A 6,713-nucleotide genomic window follows, 5' to 3' on the forward strand; every position below is an offset into this window, starting at 1 on the left:
TGGTCAACTCCACGAATCGTGTTGCATTATCCATTGTCGCGGATGCTTGACTCTGTAACACCTGCTGGATTAATCCGCGTAATTTAACCTCTTGAGAGTGGTTGGTGGTAATTGCCAGGGTACTGCTGCTTCATAGCATAACCTTGATTGTATTGGACAAAAGGCTTTTGCTGTCCCTGGTTGCCTTGGACTATGGATGGGTAGATTTGGTCTTGAGGATTTGCAACATTTTGGGTTACGGTATGGGAGATTCGGATTCGGTTTGTAGTTATTGTACCCATTATTGTAACCTCCTTGATTGTTGATGTAGTTCACATCCTCTAACTGAGCATTCTCCCCATCTTGTTGTTGGTACTTATCTTCCTCTTAGATCCAGTGGACATGTTGCTGCTGGTTGAGGAGTTGTCCAATTTGTCATTGAGGGCTTTCATGTCTCTCTTGTACTTGGCATCATCCTCTCTAGAAGATTTTGTGCGATTATACTCCTCATTGTAATGCCCATCAGATTGAGCTAAGTTCTAGCACTAGATCCCAATCTTCATCAACATCCTTGTTGAGGAAATTTACATTACTAGCGGTGTCCAGCAACATCCTTATCTTAGGGACTACGCTGCACTAAAGTGTACTTAGCAATAAAGCATTGCTGAATCCATGATGCGGACATCTGCTAGTGTATCCCTTGAAACGTTCCCAAGCTTCACTGAATGTCTCATTGCTTTTCTGAACAAAGCTGGAGATGTCAGTTCGCAGCCTTGCAGTTCTGGAGTTGGAGAAGAATTTGGCGAGGAACGCCTTTCTGCATGCTTCCCATGTGGTGATAGAATCCTTGGGAAGTGACTTCTCCCAAATGTGCGCTTTGTCTCCCAAAGAAAATGGGAAAAGCCAGAGTTGAATCCATCTTTGCTAACTCCATTGATCTTAGTTAGGCTACAGAGCCTATCAAACTAATCTATATGGTCCAATGGGTCCTTCATTAGCAGTCCATGAAACTTGTTGCTCTGTATCATCTGGATGAGACTACTCTTGATCTCAAAGTTGTTGTTTTGAACAGCAGGTGGCACAATGCCATGTCTTTGAGTGTGACTAGATGGAGCATCTCCTGCTCCTATGTTGGTCCTCTCTTGAGGAGCTGGTGGACCATTCTTATTATTCATGACCTCCTCAATTGTTGTTGGTTGCGGTTGTGGTACTTGTTGTTGACGGAGTAACCTTGGTCTATCGATGTTGTCGATGAAAAGACTCAAGTGTTCGCTACCCTTGGATCGTGTTTGCATGCACAATCAGTTAACCGAGTGAGTACACGAAGGTCTGCTCGATCCATGTGATAGAGTGACGGGTCGGCTGGGTACTCGGATTGTACTTGAAATGCAAAACAAACAAACACGAAAGTAAATAAGTCAGTTCCGAACCAAAGTATAGAAAAGAACTTGATCTAGCAAGTGCTGAAATCTTAAACGTAGCAAATAAAATTCAACCAAATGGCAACGGCGCCAAATTGATAAGAGGATTTTCACCCAGGGTATCAATTCCCTATGCAGTTGTAGTACAAAGGGTTATCAATCAAAATGGTTGTTATGCTAGCAGATGAGATGTGATCAGAACAATGCAAGTCAAGCCAAGCAATAATATGGGTTTTATCTAACAACTTAGTGAGCAAAAGTAAATAAAAAAACAAGAACCACATGACCTAAGTACTCGATGCAAGCATTCGGGTACTGGATCGGGTGGGATGATCGGATCAAGAAGACAAGGATGAACAACTCAAAGGTATACACAAAGCTAGTGATTGGGTACCAGTTCGGGTAAAGGGTCGAGTTATGAATAAAAAGCTAAAAAATCAAGATGCGAAAGCTCCTAAGAATGGGGTAATCGACTCCTAAGTGTTCTTGACCAATTTGCGATGTCCTACATGCCTCAAACAAATATTCCCTAGACAATCAACCTTGCTAAAAAACTCTCTTGATAGAAACAATCAACCTTGGTCACTCCCCTACCCAACTCTCGTTGGAGAAACATGACCAAGCAGGTATTACAAACTGATTTATTATTGTCAATAAACTCCTTACACATCTAATCTCGTAGGCTAACTGAGTAAATTTATAGCATTGATTGATTCAAGCATTTCAACAACATCTCTCAATGGCAAAACACCCTAGATTTAGTCTCAACCTCTCGGTCTGAAAATAACATTAAGAACATCAATCTTGAAAGAAATTTATATAAAATAAACACTCAAGCTTAGACATCCTAACCGATCAAGAGCACATATATGTCTATCCCATCCGTAGAAACATTATTTCACTACTCATTTCTCATGATAGAAAGCATAGAAACACAAATGAATGAATATTGCATTGAATTGAAAATAGGATAAAAGTAGTAGAGTGTAGAATCGAAACTAAAAAGAATAGCCAAAGAAACGAAATCGAATCCTAACAAAGTAGAAAAAGTGTTTGAGTCGCTCAATCTCTCTCTCAGAAGCTCTCACTCTCTGGTTTTAGTGTATGCGGCGTGCTAGGGCGAGAGGAAGAAGAGGGGGGTTTATATATGGAAACCCTTTTAACCTAGCTGCTTAGTCCTGCCTGAGGGTCTGTGATAAGTGGATTTTCACCCAGGGTATCAATTCCCTATGCAGTTGTAGTACAAAGGGTTATCAATCCAAATTGTTGTTTATGCTAGCAGGAAGGATATGATCAGAACAGTGCAAGTCAAGCCAAGCAAATAGGGTTTTTAGACTAACAATCCTAAAATAATAAAAGAAAAGAATAAAAACAAAGAACCATATGACCTAAGCACTCGATGCAAGCATTCAAGTACATGATCGGGTGGGGTGATCGAGTAAGCAAAGATGGTATGAACAACTCGAGGTATTACTCGATGCAGGTTATCGTGTACCTAATCGGGTAAGAGATCGAGTAATGAATGGGAATGCAAGCAATTAAGATACGAAAGCTTCTAAGGATGGGGTAATCGAATCGTAAGTGTTCCTAATCAGTACAAATGTCTTACATGCCTCAAGCAAATATTTCCTAGATAATGAATCTCTAAAATCTCGTTAAAACACTCTCGTGATAGAAATAATCAACCTTGATCACTCCCCTACCCAACTCTCGTTGGAGAAACATGACCAAGCAGGCATTAAGCTCCGATTCATTGTTGTTAGTAAACCCCTTACTCATCTAATCTCTTAGGCTAAGTGAGTAAACCTCTAGCATTGGTTGATTCAAGCATCTCATCGACACCTCTCGGTGGTAAAACACCTTAGATCTAATCTCACCCTCTCGGTTTGTTGACAGCATTAAGAACACCAATCTAGAAGGAAATCTATTAAACATATACGATCAACTAAGACATCCTAACCGATCAAGAACACAAAATCATCTATCCCATCCCTAGAAACTTTACTACACTACTCAGAAATCATAGCAGGAAACATCAAAGCAAATATAAACGAAAATTGCATTATATTAAACGATAAAGTAGAGGGATACGAGTACAAGATAGAAATCTAAAGAAATGATAAAAAGTTATGAAATAAAATCTAAAACAAAAGGGAAAAGTGTTTGAGTCGCTCAGTTCTCTCACAGAAGCTCTCGCTCTCTGGTTTGAGGGTCTGCGGCGTGCTCATTTGCGAGGTAAGAGAGTAGGGGGTTTATATATGGAAACCCTTTTGACCTAGCTTCCCAGACCTGCCCGATGGTCTACTCGATGGGGTACAAGAGGATGAAGTCGAGTTACTCCTCGGGTGGATCTTCGGGTTGTTCTTCATGCTCTTGGATCCTCCTCGATCGTGTTGGGGTTCGGACTTGTTCTTCCAGCTCGATGGCTCCTTCTGGTACATGCTCGAGTTTTTCCTTGTTTTTCCCTATTTTAGGCTCTTTAGCTCCTGTTTTCATCCAAAACATGCAAATGCAAAAATGCAACACCCTAAATTATCTAAAAGTGAATTCCTACAGTTAATGACCTAAAAATGCTAAGTTAAGGGTATGAACAATGCAAAAATATGGACCAAAAGGATGCTAAAAACATGTAAATTAGAGAGTTATCAGACCCCCAAACTTAAATCTTACTAACCTGTTTAAGCTAAGCGAAGGATTCAAGTTATAGTCCTTAAAGATAGTTTAATGGTGCTAAGATCAATCAACATACTTACAAATATTTTTCTATGCTTATTATCATGCATCGATCTAGTTCAACCTCCAACTAAAAGTAAAGAACATCTCTTTCACATTCAATTAAGTCTTTCGCGAATTCTTGCAAATGGAAGGTGAATCAAGCTCAATCGGTTTCAAGGGTAAGGCTTTTTAGTAAGGTGGTTTCAAACAAATTTTTTGGGTGGTTTTCTCTCAAAAGAAGGAATGCTAGACAGTTGTGAAAACTATCTAAGATTGGGAACAATTTGGACATACAAAGCTTAACTCTTGATAATCTACCATTTTCTCATTCACTTTCTTTTTTATATCAAACTCCCTAGAATTACACTACCCACATCCTTGATCTTATATAGTATTATTATTATTATTATTATTATTATTATTATTATTATTATTATTATTATTATTTTTAGGAGACTATAGCAAGATTTTCTTCTTTTTTTTTTGTTTAGAGACTTAGAGCTAATTGATTCTAACCTTAGGGACTCTTTTTTTTTTTACTCCTCAACCCGACCCCAAATAAATATTCTAACCACCTATCTTTCAAAACCGAATCTATTAGCTAGTTCAAATTCTAACTTAGCTAAATCAAGAGGCAGTTCTTTGTCGTTCTCAATACTCTCAAGGTTTCACAACCTATAGCACAATGAAAAAGGTCTCACTCAACAATTCACAGCAAGGTTTGAAAGAAAGGTTTGGGTTCATGGGTACGATAAATGAATCGGGTCCAGAATGATCACCCATATAGCCACTCGCAGGGTGCATCATATCAGGCATCGTGTATGGCATCTGGTAAGGTGGATGCAAGAGTGCTGAGTAATCACCCGATTGTGTGCTCGATGGGTGCATCGGATAAGGCATTGTGTATCCCATCTAGTTAGGCGTCGGATAGGCGTCTGAATGGCTTCTCCGCGATGCTTCTGGTCGGGTGACACCTCCCTCTGCTTGGGGTTCGTATGATGATGCTCGGTAAGGTTCTGGAGGTGGCAGCCCTCGAGTTCCTCCTAGCGGTCCGCTCCTCCCGATTCAAGTTAGGAGCTGAGGCACAGCTTGCCTTGTCTTGCAGCTCCTTGATCTGACCTCCCATTGTCTTCACCGAACCGGTGAGATCCTTCGCCTTTCTTACCAAATACTTGTTAATCCTCTTCAGCCATCCGATTCTCTTGTGGGCTTCCCTCACCCCAACCGGTTGCTTTTGAGAGCTCACATACTCCTCAAATTCGAAATCCTCCGAGCTATCTCCCTGTCTTTGACCAGTTTCCTCTCTCTTCTCAGCTTCGAACTCCTCCTCCGGGTTGTAAAACTCCTCCAAAGGCGGTGCAAAGTCGATGTTATCTCCTAGCCGAACCTTGGTCCACATTACGTTGGGTAGGATCATTTGGGCGGCTCCGGCGGTTGGGTGGACGAACTTGAAGAGCGTCATGTCGTTAGGCCTCTCATAGGCCAAAAATCTCGCCAGCACGAGGTAATCTGCATCCAGCCATCTCGGTTTGTGCACTATTCCCTTCAAGGGTACATCGCATGCCACCAAGATCGGTGTAATCAGTCCTCCAATGGAGATCTCTCTGCCTCCTTCTCTTCTCTTAATCGCCCATGACTTGAGGTAGAGGAACTTATCGAGCAGTGCAAACACCATTCTAGTATCCGCAACATCTCCGACTAGTGGTGTACCATCCCTAGCTTTGTCCAAAACTCCACACAATGCAATATCCAGCAGTTGAAGCTCGTGATCTTTCACATGTCCAGTCTCTTTTCTCGCAAAAAGAGTGTATGCAAGGGACTTGTGAAAATACCTCAAGACAGGGCTCCTTATTTGAGCGGATTTGGAGCTTGTGGACTTGTAGGGGATCTTGTCTCCTATTATCAGCCATAGGGACCTCATCTCTTTCTTGCTAACCTCCATTCCTTCTCCATTGCCAGCTTTAAACCCATACAGCGTCTCCATCTCTTTGAAAGTGAGCCGGTACTCCTTGTTCCTCATGGAGAAGGTGATGAACCCGATCCCCCCATCGGGTAGTAGGGTCGGGTGGTCCTCAAAGTAGTGCAGCTTCAAAGTGGAGAGAAAGTGGACCGTCTCCTCCTCATAGGCTTCAAGGTGGGATCGAATCATTTGGCCCAGGTGGCACATGTCAAACAAGTACTCAACATCTCTTGCAATTCCCAACTGCTTCATGCTCTCACGGTGAGGGTATCGGGTACCAACGAAGCTCATCTTCTAGAAGACTTTGAAGAGTCTTGCCGAAGTCTCCACCTCCTTTTGCTTCAGCCTCCGCGAGCCTTGGCGTGTTCTCTCTCTTTGCTCCTCTTCTCTCTCTCGGTTCTCCTCCTCTTCTTGTTGATCCTCTTCCTCAGCTGCTTTCTCAGCTACCTTCTCAGCCTTCTCTGAAGTCGGTCTCTTCCCTCTTGCAACCGCAGCTCTGCTCCTTGATCGAGAGGTTTGGATCTCCCCTTGCTCTTCTCCACCAGCATTAGAATCGACCTCCATGGGGTCGGTAACAGTTTTTTCGGACGTAGACAGGTCCCTACGTCGAGGAGAATGGCGAACAGCACTCGCCATTG

The 6,713-nt window shown here is 42.3% G+C and overlaps 1 non-coding gene across 1 annotated transcript; it reads left to right on the plus strand.

Annotated features, from left to right (window-relative positions):
* Nucleotides 1-646: 646 nt before the first annotated feature.
* LOC147945741 (small nucleolar RNA R71) lies at nt 647-753 on the plus strand. Its single transcript, XR_015597878.1, has one exon. It is a non-coding gene; the product is annotated as a small nucleolar RNA R71 (small nucleolar RNA).
* The last annotated feature ends 5,960 nt before the right edge of the window (nt 754-6,713 follow it).

This window comes from Camelina sativa, chromosome 4 (genome assembly GCF_030686135.1).
Source record: "Camelina sativa cultivar CO46 ecotype springtype chromosome 4, ASM3068613v1".
NCBI lineage: Eukaryota > Viridiplantae > Streptophyta > Magnoliopsida > Brassicales > Brassicaceae > Camelina > Camelina sativa.